At 43.3% G+C, this 13,788-nt stretch overlaps 2 protein-coding genes across 2 annotated transcripts in view; both read right to left on the reverse strand.

The window, feature by feature from the left end:
• LOC141272074 (uncharacterized) overlaps nt 1-2,427 on the reverse strand; it is a 34,364-nt gene extending 31,937 nt beyond the window's left edge. The window contains exon 1 of the mRNA XM_073682385.1: nt 2,326-2,427. The gene's annotated coding sequence lies outside the window, so the exon portion shown is untranslated. The remainder of the gene's footprint in view (nt 1-2,325) is intronic.
• The window catches only part of LOC141272049 (uncharacterized), a 253,291-nt gene that overhangs the window by 132,050 nt on the left and 107,453 nt on the right, over nt 1-13,788 (reverse strand). The gene's annotated exons all lie outside the window — the stretch shown is intronic.

Here is a 13,788-nt window from a genome sequence, read left to right on the forward strand (position 1 = left end):
TAAGTATAAACTTTATTTTATTCTTTTTTTTACAGGTTCTTTGGTACCCAGGTCTCGATGAGAGTCTCCTCTCCTCCAGACTTGGGTACCATCCGCACATTGATTCCGCATGCGGAAACGCAAAATTAATGAACATGCTGCGGATTTTTGACCGCAGCATATACGCTGCGGAAAAATCCGCAGCATGGGCATTGACATTGCGGAATGCCATTGGGGACCATGGGGTGCGGATATACATGCGTTTTACAAGCGTTTACGCTGCGGAAATTCCGCAGCATATACGCTTGTAATACGCAACGTGGGCACGCAGCCTAAGTGTTGGTTCATTATCACTGCTGCTTTCTCCAGGGAGATCATTTAGTTGTGTCTGGCTATTTTGGCATGGCCCCTCCTCAGTCTCTGGCTCAGACTGATTCATGTCTTGCAGGGGAGAGAACGGGTTAGGGTCTGGATGGATCCCCCTCACTGCTTTTCCACTCCCCTACTCCATCGTTGCAAACCTTTCCAGCCGTGCTGCAGCTTCTCTCTGTCGGTCCTCTGCACGGCCTGCTTTTCCGGCCGTGCTTGCATCGATGCCATCTTGAGCCTCCTTCTCTGATCTCCTCGTGGTCTTCCCCTTCTTCATGCTTCAGCACCCAGAGTCCTGGAAGCTCCCGTGTCTCACCAGAGATGTCCAGCCTAGTATGCCCCCCCTCAGGGTCGTTTCTCACGTCAGTAAGTGGGCTCTGACAGGATTATTACAGGATCTCTTCTCGGAGCTCCACTCTAATGCAGCCGCTCACATCCCCTGCAGGCTCCGACCCCCAGGTCTTTGGATGTTTGATGTGGTGTTTTTTCCACCATTCGCACCAACCTTCGAAGACATCTCTTGTCAATTTTCTTCTTTCTCCCATGTCCAGGGAGGTTCTTGACGGTTCCTTGCTTGGCAATCTTCTTAATAACTTTGCGCACTGTTGAAACTGGGATACCAAGGTTTTTGAAGATGGCCTTATATCCTTTGGAAGTCTTATGTTTGCTAATAATGGCAGTTCTGATGTCCTCAGACAGCTCCTTTGTCTTCACCATTGTGGCTTTTTAAAACACTGAAGTCATCATTTCTTGGCTAATTCATGTCACATGGGCACCGACAATTAATCACAGGTCAATCTCTTTTGTGATTTACCACAGGCGAGTCAAAATGTGTTTCAGTACTAAATTAATGTAAAGGGTACCAATACCAGTGACACAGCAAGCTTTAGATTTTTTTATTTTTCTCTCCCATTGTGTTTTGTTTTAAATTATTGTTTATCATTTCCTCTTTTGTATTTAACACGAGTGCTCTATAGAAAAAAACTGTTTCACTGGATTAATTTTTTTCAGGCGATTTTCCACATTATGTATTTAAACTTCGTGGGTGCCAATAACAATGAGCAGGACCATATAAAACATGCACTGAATGGCTGCATTATTGGAAACACCCATCTAATACTACGTTGGACGTTCTTTCAGAACTCCATCAATATGTTATGTGATCAATACCAGTAGGTGATGATCGTTCTGTAGGATTATTGGCCTTTGAGGACAGGATAGATTTTGATATTTGCCACAGATTAGATGGATGTGCTGACCTGTTCTGAACAACCCATTCTATCTCATCTCAGAGATGCTCTTTAGGATTAAAATATTGAGTCTAAATATGCTGGGGAAGCAAGAAAAATCTCACTGTCTTGGTCCCTGAAGCAAGCCATAACTATACGACCATTGCGGCATTGAGCATTGTTCTGCTGTGAGTGTCTATGTCAGAAAGGGATGACCTTGGTCGACCACAAAACCTAAGCAAGCTTCAAATGCTATAGAGTCGTTTGTTTGGACACCTTATATGTTTACCAGTGTTGTGGTCAGCTGTTGTGTGTATCAATGTGCAGACTGTTCTTGAGAACGATTGTAGATGAACTCCTCTCACACCTTTCTCTTATAAGTTACTTATATCCATAGGATCTGCTTTTTCTGCATGCTTTTCCTCAATCACAATATTCTCAGTATAATCTCAAAAACATAGTTTTCATAAAATGTTCAAAGTCGATCAGATGGCTCGATTTTCCCATCGTAATGTTGGTATACACTGCATGTGGTCCACAGAAAACTAATTATTTGATTTTCTCCTGCACTTCAGGGTTACTAGTCAAATTTCCATTTAGAAAAGTTTCAGTCAGGAAAAGATAGGTGTCTCTAATAAATTGTCTATTCTGAGTATAATACTGATAGATAAAACAAGACTGAACACAAGACCTTCACAGTCTACTACACAACATAGGGAAGATTTCATGACACCTTTTCTCCATCTACCTGATGATCCTGAAGAACATCGGGATCTTCCTGTTTACAGTCCTGTGGAAGAAGAGGACGGGGACCTCTCTCTGGTGTTGTCCTCTTACTGGATAGAACTGGAGGAAACACATACAGAGACTGAATTCATTCTTTACATACAGATAATTATAGGTCGTGTGTATTTAGTCCTATCTATTACCTGGTGATGTGAGGGGCTGGGGAACCTCCATCATGACGTCCTTGTACAGATCTTTGTGTATATCTAAATACTCCCACTCCTCCATGGAGAAATAGACGGTGACATCCTGACACCTTATAGGAACCTGACACATACAATGATACTGTCACCCCCCCGATCCCTTCATAGCATTACTGTATAATGTCCCAGCATTCCCAGCAGTGTCACCTCTCCAGTCAGCAGCTCAATCATCTTGTAGATGAGTTCTAGGATCTTCTGGTCATTGATGTTCTCATATATAAGGGGGTGAGGTGGAGGCCCCGTGATTGGGCTCAGGGGTCTTCCCCATCCCTCAGACACATGGTCCTGACAGCGGTCACTAGAGGTCTTCTTCACTACTGTGTAATCCTGGTTATAGAGAGACACATTAATAAATCTCACTACAGACATTTCCAGAGTCCTCACCTCTCCAGTTCTGTCCATCTGCTATTCCCATAGATAAGAATGATGTAATGTGACGTCATCAGAATCTCTCACCTCTCCAGTAAGCCGGAAGAGGATCTCTAGGGTGAGGTGTAATATCCTCTCCGCCATCTTGTCCCTGTCCCTATCCATCCTTGATGGTCAATCAGGAGAATTCTCTTATATAGAAGATCTCCACTGAGAGGATCTGATATTGTAGGGACCTGAATGGGGATAAAATCATAAAGATCCCATGTATTAATACAAGGAGATAATTATTACTGAGGGAGAAGAACGTCTGAGGGGGTTAATAGTAATGGGGGAATCTCTATGTACCTCCACCTGCAGAGCCACACACTAGATATATGGCTGCTCTGTGCTTCCAGGACCTGTTATGATGTCACAGTCATGTGATCAGTCACTTGGAGGGGAGGAGCCAGTCTCCATTTTGCAAGAAGTGTAGGATGCGGCTCGGTTGCATCTAGTTTGGAGTTGATTATTTGTGGTCCTCATTTTATCAGCTCCACTCTAGGCGGCTCACTACTGAAGTGACTGGATCGGAGTGAATATTTTGTGGTCCTCATTCCAGCATCTCAACTCTAGCTGATCACTGGTGAGGTGACTGGATCGGAGTGGATATTTTGTGGTCCTCATTCCAGCATCTCCACTCCAGCTGATCACTGGTGAGGTGACTGGATTGGAGTGGATCTTTTGATGATCTCTCTGCAGCTTCTCCATTCTAGACAGTTCAGTTTCTACAGTGACGTTCCTCAAAAAATCACCTCCAATGTCCAGAATGGAGCAGATTCCCGGATCCTCATAGCCTGCAATGTAGTGGAATTGGAATGTACACACATTGTAGATATATATCAGCCTTATGATTGTAATGATTTCATGTTTTTATTTTTTAAGTACTTGCTCAAACTGTTATATTTATTACGTATTTCTAAAGGGCAACATTTTTTTTTCATGATTAATCAAACTTATATTTTATTATCGCTTTTTGTAATATAAATAATCACACAAAGCGCTGATCGTTCAGTTTTACGTGGGGAAAAACGTAACAGAGCGCAGCGACAGAGTCCTCATAATATACAACATTGGATCGGAGTGGATTTTTTGTGGACCTCTTTTAGCAACTCCATTAAGTACAGTTTGATGCTGAGGTGACTGGAATCGAGTTTTTCGGAGAGTGGGCGGAGCCTCGCGAGGAGAAACGTAACAGATCACAGCCGAGAGAGTCCTCATAATGTACAACATTGGATCAGAGTGGATTTTTAGATGATCTCCCCGTAGCCTCCACTCTGTATACTTTGGTGCTGAGGTGACTGAAATCAATTTTTTTTTAAAGAGAGTGGAGCCTCTGGGGGAGAAGCGTAACAGAGCGCAGCAACAGAGTCCTCATAATTTACAACACTGGATTGGGGTGGATTTTTTGAGGACCTCATTTTAGCACCTGCATTCTAGCTGATTCACTAGTGAGCCGTCTAGATTGGAGTGGATTTTTTGAGGATCTCCCTGTAGCCTCTATTCTGTACAGTTTGGTGCTGAGGTGACTGGAATTCAGTTTTTCAAACAGTGGCAGAGCCTCGCAGGGGGGAAGTGTAACAGAGCGCAGCCGAGAGAGTCCTCATAATTTACCACATTGGATTGGAGTGGATTTTTGAGGACCTTATTTTAGCACCTGCATTCTAGCTGATTCACTAGTGAGCCGTCTAGATCGGAGTGGATTTTTAGATGATCTCCCTGTAGCCTCTATTCTGTACAGTTCATTGCTGACTTGACTAGAATGGAGTTGCTGGAGCGATGTCCTCATAGGATCAAATCCAATCTAGACGGCTCATGACTGAAATCTCCAGAATGGAGTTAATTCCAGGAGCTCCTCATAGATTCCAATCTAGTGGCATAGGAATTATAAATGGATGGATGTATTGTCACTTTTTGTGACATACATCATTACACACAGCACTGATTGTTCAGTTTTGCCCGAATTAGACTTTTACTGTCTTTCCACCAGTCCCAGCACCGACATTTCTGAAGAGTGGGCGGAGCTAGACAACATTTATGTGATCATTTTTGCCACTTTTGTGATGTAAATTATGATAATGTCCACCCGCTCTTCAAAATGCTGGTGCTGGCCAGGACTGGTGGACAGACAAGAAAAGTAAAATTTTGTCAAATATGAAGAATCAGAGCTTTGTGTAAGTTTTTAAACTATGAAAAGTGATAATATAAAAAAAACTATTATTTTTAATTTAACAAAAAAAAGTGGCCCAGCTTTCTACCTCTCACCTTTTATTAATACTGGCATGCAAAATTTGTTTCTTCATGAATTGTGGCTGTAATCTTGTATAATGTCTGCCAAGAAATAATAAAACACCCTGCAGCAACTCCAATCTAGATGTGTCAGTACAGAGATGACAACATTGAGCTCCTGCACTGAGGTCCATGATTTGTGGGCACAATGTACTGTGTATATGGACGTCCACTGTACAGAAACTCCATTATAGATGTCTCAGTACAGAGGTGACTAGATCGGAGTTGCTGTACTGAGGTTCATGATTTCTGTGCACTGTACTGTGTATATGGACGTCCTCTGTACAGCAATTCCATTCTGTCTCACTACAGAGGTGACTAGATCGGAGTTGCTGCCCTGAGGTTCATAATATCTGGGCAGACAGTAATGTCTATAAGGGAGTCACCTGGAAACGGTGATCCCTGTACGGCCTGACTCCCCTGATGGTGGGGCCGATGAAACGCATCGGGGGAAACACACTTGAGATGGCGATTTATTGAGACAATTGGTCCGGAGTCTGGTATCTCACATGATGAGGGCATAGAGCTGCAACAGAAAGTGTGGACAGTGAATAAACCCGGTGAGGTCGTTCCTTTGTCATTTCACAACTTTTTTTTTTTTTACACACACAGGTCTTTTGATTGTTTTATCAGGTATATCCAGGTAGAAACTTTAATAGAGCTAATGTCTCCTGACATCTCCTGGTGAGGACCATCTTAAGTTCAAATCTAATGAGATAAAGATACTGCTGAGTTCTAGGCCCTATTATTGATGCTTTGCATTAAAGGCATCAGTACTGTGCAAGAAAGAGGGAGGAGAGGGTTCAACTTACCATCCCCTCTGAGTTTGTTTGTATGCTGTTAGTTTTTGTCTTCCTAGGTGACATATGATTCTACCCTTTTAATTGCACTAAGTAAAGGTTATATTTTAACTAAACTTTGATACCACTTTGCTTGGATTAATATCTATAAGGACGTCCTCTGTACAGTAACTTCAATCTAGATGTCTCACTCCAGAGGTGACTAGATCAGAGTTGCTGTACTGAGGTCCATGATTTCTGTGCACTGTACTGTGTATAAGGACGTCCTCTGTACGGTAACTTCAATTTAGATGTCTCAGTACAGAGGTGACTAGATCAGAGTTGCTGCACTGAGGTTCATGATTTCTGTGTACTGTACTGTGTATAAGGACATCCTCTGTACGGTAACTTCAATTTAGATGTCTCAGTACAGAGGTGACTAGATCAGAGTTGCTGTACTGAGGTCCATGATTTCTGTGCACTGTACTGTGTATAAGGACGTCCTCTGTACGGTAACTTCAATTTAGATGTCTCAGTACAGAGGTGACTAGATCAGAGTTGCTGCACTGAGGTTCATGATTTCTGTGTACTGTACTGTGTATAAGGACATCCTCTGTACGGTAACTTCAATTTAGATGTCTCAGTACAGAGGTGACTAGATCAGAGTTGCTATACTAAGGTTCATGATTTCTGTGCACTGTACTGTGTATAAGGACGTCCTCTGTACGGTAACTTCAATCTAGATGTCTCAGTACAGAGGTGACTAGATCAGAGTTGCTGCACTGAGGTCAATGATTTCTGTGCACTGTACTGTGTATAAGGACGTCCTCTGTACGGTAACTTCAATTTAGATGTCTCAGTACAGAGGTGACTAGAACGGAGTTGCTGTACTGAGGTCCATGATTTCTGTGCACTGTACTGTGTATAAGGACGTCCTCTGTACGGTAACTTCAATCTAGATGTCTCAGTACAGAGGTGACTAGATCAGAGTAGCTGCACTGAGGTCCATGATTTCTGTGCACTGTACTGTGTATAAGGACGTCCTCTGTACGGTAACTTCAATTTAGATGTCTCAGTACAGAGGTGACTAGATCAGAGTAGCTGCACTGAGGTCCATAATTTCTGTGCACTGTACTGTGTATAAGGACGTCCTCTGTACGGTAACTTCAATCTAGATGTCTCAGTACAGAGGTGACTAGATCAGAGTTGCTGTACTGAGGTTCATGATTTCTGTGCACTGTACTGTGTATAAGGACGTCCTCTGTACGGTAACGTCAATCTAGATGTCTCAGTACAGAGGTGACTAGATCAGAGTTGCTGCACTGAGGTCAATGATTTCTGTGCACTGTACTGTGTATAAGGACGTCCTCTGTACGGTAACTTCAATTTAGATGTGTCAGTACAGAGGTGACTAGATCAGAGTTGCTGTACTGAGGTTCATGATTTCTGTGCACTGTACTGTGTATAAGGACGTCCTCTGTACTGTAACTTCAATTTAGATGTCTCAGTACAGAGGTGACTAGATCAGAGTTGCTACACTGAGGTTCATGATTTCTGTGCACTGTACTGTGTATAAGGACGTCCTCTGTACGGTAACTTCAATTTAGATGTCTCAGTACAGAGGTGACTAGATCAGAGTAGCTGCTCTGAGGTTCATGATTTCTGTGCACTGTACTGTGTATAAGGACATCCTCTGTACGGTAACTTCAATCTAGATGTGTCAGTACAGAGGTGACTAGATCAGAGTTGCTGCACTGAGGTCAATGATTTCTGTGCACTGTACTGTGTATAAGGACGTCCTCTGTACGGTAACTTCAATCTAGATGTGTCAGTACAGAGGTGACTAGATCAGAGTTGCTGCACTGAGGTTCATGATTTCTGTGCACTGTACTGTGTATAAGGACGTCCTCTGTACGGTAACTTCAATTTAGATGTGTCAGTACAGAGGTGACTAGATCAGAGTTGCTGTACTGAGGTTCATGATTTCTGTGCACTGTACTGTGTATAAGGACGTCCTCTGTACAGTAACTTCAATCTAGATGTGTCAGTACAGAGGTGACTAGATCAGAGTAGCTGCACTGAGGTCCATGATTTCTGTGCACCGTACTGTGTATAAGGACGTCCTCTGTACGGTAACTTCAATCTAGATGTCTCAGTACAGAGGTGACTAGATCAGAGTTGCTACACTGAGGTTCATGATTTCTGTGCACTGTACTGTGTATAAGGACGTCCTCTGTACGGTAACTTCAATCTAGATGTCTCAGTACAGAGGTGACTAGATCAGAGTTGCTGCACTGAGGTCCATGATTTCTGTGCACTGTACTGTGTATAAGGACGTCCTCTGTACAGTAACTTCAATCTAGATGTCTCAGTACAGAGGTGACTAGATCAGAGTTGCTGTACTGAGGTTCATGATTTCTGTGCACTGTACTGTGTATAAGGACGTCCTCTGTACGGTAACTTCAATTTAGATGTCTCAGTACAGAGGTGACTAGATCAGAGTTGCTGCACTGAGGTCCATGGTTTCTGTGCACTGTACTGTGTATAAGGACGTCCTCTGTACGGTAACTTCAATTTAGATGTCTCAGTACAGAGGTGACTAGATCAGAGTTGCTGCTCTGAGGTTCATGATTTCTGTGCACTGTACTGTGTATAAGGACGTCCTCTGTACGGTAACTTCAATTTAGATGTCTCAGTACAGAGGTGACTAGATCAGAGTAGCTGCACTGAGGTCCATGATTTCTGTGCACTGTACTGTGTATAAGGACGTCCTCTGTACGGTAACTTCAATCTAGATGTCTCACTACAGAGGTGACTAGATCGGAGTTGCTGCACTGAGGTTCATGGTTTGTGTGCACTGTACTGTGTATAAGGACGTCCTCTGTACGGTAACTTCAATTTAGATGTCTCAGTAAAGAGGTGACTAGATCAGAGTTGCTGCACTGAGGTTCATGATTTCTGTGCACTGTACTGTATATAAGGACGTCCTCTGTACGGTAACTTCAATTTAGATGTCTCAGTAAAGAGGTGACTAGATCAGAGTTGCTGTACTGAGGTTCATGATTTCTGTGCACTGTACTGTGTATAAGGACGTCCTCTGTACGGTAACTTCAATCTAGATGTGTCAGTACAGAGGTGACTAGATCGGAGTTGCTGTACTGAGGTTCATGGTTTGTGTGCACTGTACTGTGTATAAGGACGTCCTCTGTACGGTAACTTCAATTTAGATGTCTCAGTACAGAGGTGACTAGATCAGAGTTGCTGCACTGAGGTTCATGATTTCTGTGCACTGTACTGTGTATAAGGACGTCCTCTGTACGGTAACTTCAATCTAGATGTCTCAGTACAGAGGTGACTAGATCAGAGTTGCTGTACTGAGGTTCATGATTTCTGTGCACTGTACTGTGTATAAGGACGTCCTCTGTACGGTAACTTCAATCTAGATGTCTCACTACAGAGGTGACTAGATCAGAGTTGCTGCACTGAGGTTCATGGTTTGTGTGCACTGTACTGTGTATAAGGACGTCCTCTGTACGGTAACTTCAATTTAGATGTCTCAGTACAGAGGTGACTAGATCAGAGTTGCTGCACTGAGGTTCATGATTTCTGTGCACTGTACTGTATATAAGGACGTCCTCTGTACGGTAACTTCAATCTAGATGTCTCAGTACAGAGGTGACTAGATCAGAGTTGCTGTACTGAGGTTCATGATTTCTGTGCACTGTACTGTGTATAAGGACGTCCTCTGTACGGTAACTTCAATCTAGATGTCTCACTACAGAGGTGACTAGATCAGAGTTGCTGCACTGAGGTCCATGATTTCTGTGCACTGTACTGTGTATAAGGACGTCCTCTGTACGGTAACTTCAATCTAGATGTCTCAGTACAGAGGTGACTAGATCAGAGTAGCTGCACTGAGGTCCATGATTTCTGTGCACTGTACTGTGTATAAGGACGTCCTCTGTACGGTAACTTCAATCTAGATGTCTCAGTACAGAGGTGACTAGATCGGAATTGCTGCACTGAGGTTCATGATTTCTGTGCACCGTACTGTGTATAAGGACGTCCTCTGTACGGTAACTTCAATCTAGATGTGTCAGTACAGAGGTGACTAGATCAGAGTTGCTGTACTGAGGTTCATGATTTCTGTGCACTGTACTGTGTATAAGGACGTCCTCTGTACGGTAACTTCAATTTAGATGTCTCAGTACAGAGGTGACTAGATCTAAGTAGCTGCACTGAGGTTCATGATTTCTGTGCACTGTACTGTGTATAAGGACGTCCTCTGTACGGTAACTTCAATTTAGATGTCTCAGTACAGAGGTGACTAGATCAGAGTAGCTGCTCTGAGGTTCATGATTTCTGTGCACTGTACTGTGTATAAGGACGTCCTCTGTACGGTAACTTCAATTTAGATGTCTCAGTACAGAGGTGACTAGATCAGAGTTGCTGCTCTGAGGTCCATGATTTCTGTGCACTGTACTGTGTATAAGGACGTCCTCTGTACGGTAACTTCAATCTAGATGTCTCAGTACAGAGGTGACTAGATCAGAGTTGCTGTACTGAGGTCCATGATTTCTGTGCACTGTACTGTGTATAAGGACGTCCTCTGTACGGTAACTTCAATCTAGATGTGTCAGTACAGAGGTGACTAGATCAGAGTTGCTGCACTGAGGTCAATGATTTCTGTGCACTGTACTGTGTATAAGGACGTCCTCTGTACGGTAACTTCAATCTAGATGTGTCAGTACAGAGGTGACTAGATCAGAGTTGCTGCACTGAGGTCCATGATTTCTGTGCACTGTACTGTGTATAAGGACGTCCTCTGTACGGTAACTTCAATTTAGATGTGTCAGTACAGAGGTGACTAGATCAGAGTTGCTGTACTGAGGTTCATGATTTCTGTGCACTGTACTGTGTATAAGGACGTCCTCTGTACAGTAACTTCAATCTAGATGTGTCAGTACAGAGGTGACTAGATCAGAGTTGCTGTACTGAGGTTCATGATTTCTGTGCACTGTACTGTGTATAAGGACGTCCTCTGTACGGTAACTTCAATTTAGATGTCTCAGTACAGAGGTGACTAGATCAGAGTAGCTGCACTGAGGTCCATGATTTCTGTGCACTGTACTGTGTATAAGGACGTCCTCTGTACGGTAACTTCAATCTAGATGTCTCACTACAGAGGTGACTAGATCGGAGTTGCTGCACTGAGGTTCATGGTTTGTGTGCACTGTACTGTGTATAAGGACGTCCTCTGTACGGTAACTTCAATTTAGATGTCTCAGTAAAGAGGTGACTAGATCAGAGTTGCTGCACTGAGGTTCATGATTTCTGTGCACTGTACTGTATATAAGGACGTCCTCTGTACGGTAACTTCAATTTAGATGTCTCAGTACAGAGGTGACTAGATCAGAGTTGCTGTACTGAGGTTCATGATTTCTGTGCACTGTACTGTGTATAAGGACGTCCTCTGTACGGTAACTTCAATCTAGATGTCTCACTACAGAGGTGACTAGATCAGAGTTGCTGTACTGAGGTTCATGATTTCTGTGCACTGTACTGTGTATAAGGACGTCCTCTGTACGGTAACTTCAATTTAGATGTCTCACTACAGAGGTGACTAGATCAGAGTTGCTGCACTGAGGTTCATGGTTTGTGTGCACTGTACTGTGTATAAGGACGTCCTCTGTACGGTAACTTCAATTTAGATGTCTCAGTACAGAGGTGACTAGATCAGAGTTGCTGCACTGAGGTTCATGATTTCTGTGCACTGTACTGTATATAAGGACGTCCTCTATACGGTAACTTCAATCTAGATGTCTCAGTACAGAGGTGACTAGATCAGAGTTGCTGTACTGAGGTTCATGATTTCTGTGCACTGTACTGTGTATAAGGACGTCCTCTGTACGGTAACTTCAATCTAGATGTGTCAGTACAGAGGTGACTAGATCAGAGTTGCTGCACTGAGGTCCATGATTTCTGTGCACTGTACTGTGTATAAGGACGTCCTCTGTACGGTAACTTCAATTTAGATGTCTCAGTACAGAGGTGACTAGATCAGAGTAGCTGCACTGAGGTCCATGATTTCTGTGCACTGTACTGTGTATAAGGACGTCCTCTGTACGGTAACTTCAATCTAGATGTCTCAGTACAGAGGTGACTAGATCAGAGTTGCTGTACTGAGGTTCATGATTTCTGTGCACTGTACTGTGTATAAGGACGTCCTCTGTACGGTAACTTCAATCTAGATGTCTCACTACAGAGGTGACTAGATCAGAGTTGCTGCACTGAGGTCAATGATTTCTGTGCACTGTACTGTGTATAAGGACATCCTCTGTACGGTAACTTCAATCTAGATGTCTCAGTACAGAGGTGACTAGATCAGAGTAGCTGCACTGAGGTCCATGATTTCTGTGCACTGTACTGTGTATAAGGACGTCCTCTGTACGGTAACTTCAATCTAGATGTGTCAGTACAGAGGTGACTAGATCAGAGTTGCTGTACTGAGGTTCATGATTTCTGTGCACTGTACTGTGTATAAGGACGTCCTCTGTACGGTAACTTCAATTTAGATGTCTCAGTACAGAGGTGACTAGATCAGAGTAGCTGCTCTGAGGTTCATGATTTCTGTGCACTGTACTGTGTATAAGGACGTCCTCTGTACGGTAACTTCAATCTAGATGTCTCAGTACAGAGGTGACTAGATCAGAGTTGCTGTACTGAGGTCCATGATTTCTGTGCACTGTACTGTGTATAAGGACGTCCTCTGTACGGTAACTTCAATCTAGATGTGTCAGTACAGAGGTGACTAGATCTAAGTAGCTGCACTGAGGTTCATGATTTCTGTGCACTGTACTGTGTATAAGGACGTCCTCTGTACGGTAACTTCAATTTAGATGTCTCAGTACAGAGGTGACTAGATCAGAGTAGCTGCTCTGAGGTTCATGATTTCTGTGCACTGTACTGTGTATAAGGACGTCCTCTGTACGGTAACTTCAATTTAGATGTCTCAGTACAGAGGTGACTAGATCAGAGTTGCTGCTCTGAGGTCCATGATTTCTGTGCACTGTACTGTGTATAAGGACGTCCTCTGTACGGTAACTTCAATCTAGATGTCTCAGTACAGAGGTGACTAGATCAGAGTTGCTGTACTGAGGTCCATGATTTCTGTGCACTGTACTGTGTATAAGGACGTCCTCTGTACGGTAACTTCAATCTAGATGTGTCAGTACAGAGGTGACTAGATCAGAGTTGCTGCACTGAGGTCAATGATTTCTGTGCACTGTACTGTGTATAAGGACGTCCTCTGTACGGTAACTTCAATCTAGATGTGTCAGTACAGAGGTGACTAGATCAGAGTTGCTGCACTGAGGTCCATGATTTCTGTGCACTGTACTGTGTATAAGGACGTCCTCTGTACGGTAACTTCAATTTAGATGTGTCAGTACAGAGGTGACTAGATCAGAGTTGCTGTACTGAGGTTCATGATTTCTGTGCACTGTACTGTGTATAAGGACGTCCTCTGTACAGTAACTTCAATCTAGATGTGTCAGTACAGAGGTGACTAGATCAGAGTTGCTGTACTGAGGTTCATGATTTCTGTGCACTGTACTGTGTATAAGGACGTCCTCTGTACGGTAACTTCAATTTAGATGTCTCAGTACAGAGGTGACTAGATCAGAGTTGCTGTACTGAGGTTCATGATTTCTGTGCACTGTACTGTGTATAAGGACGTCCTCTGTA

This window comes from Phyllobates terribilis, unplaced genomic scaffold (assembly GCF_046119375.1).
Source record: "Phyllobates terribilis strain yellow unplaced genomic scaffold, ASM4611937v1 Scaffold_5__5_contigs__length_657084704, whole genome shotgun sequence".
Taxonomy (NCBI): domain Eukaryota; kingdom Metazoa; phylum Chordata; class Amphibia; order Anura; family Dendrobatidae; genus Phyllobates; species Phyllobates terribilis.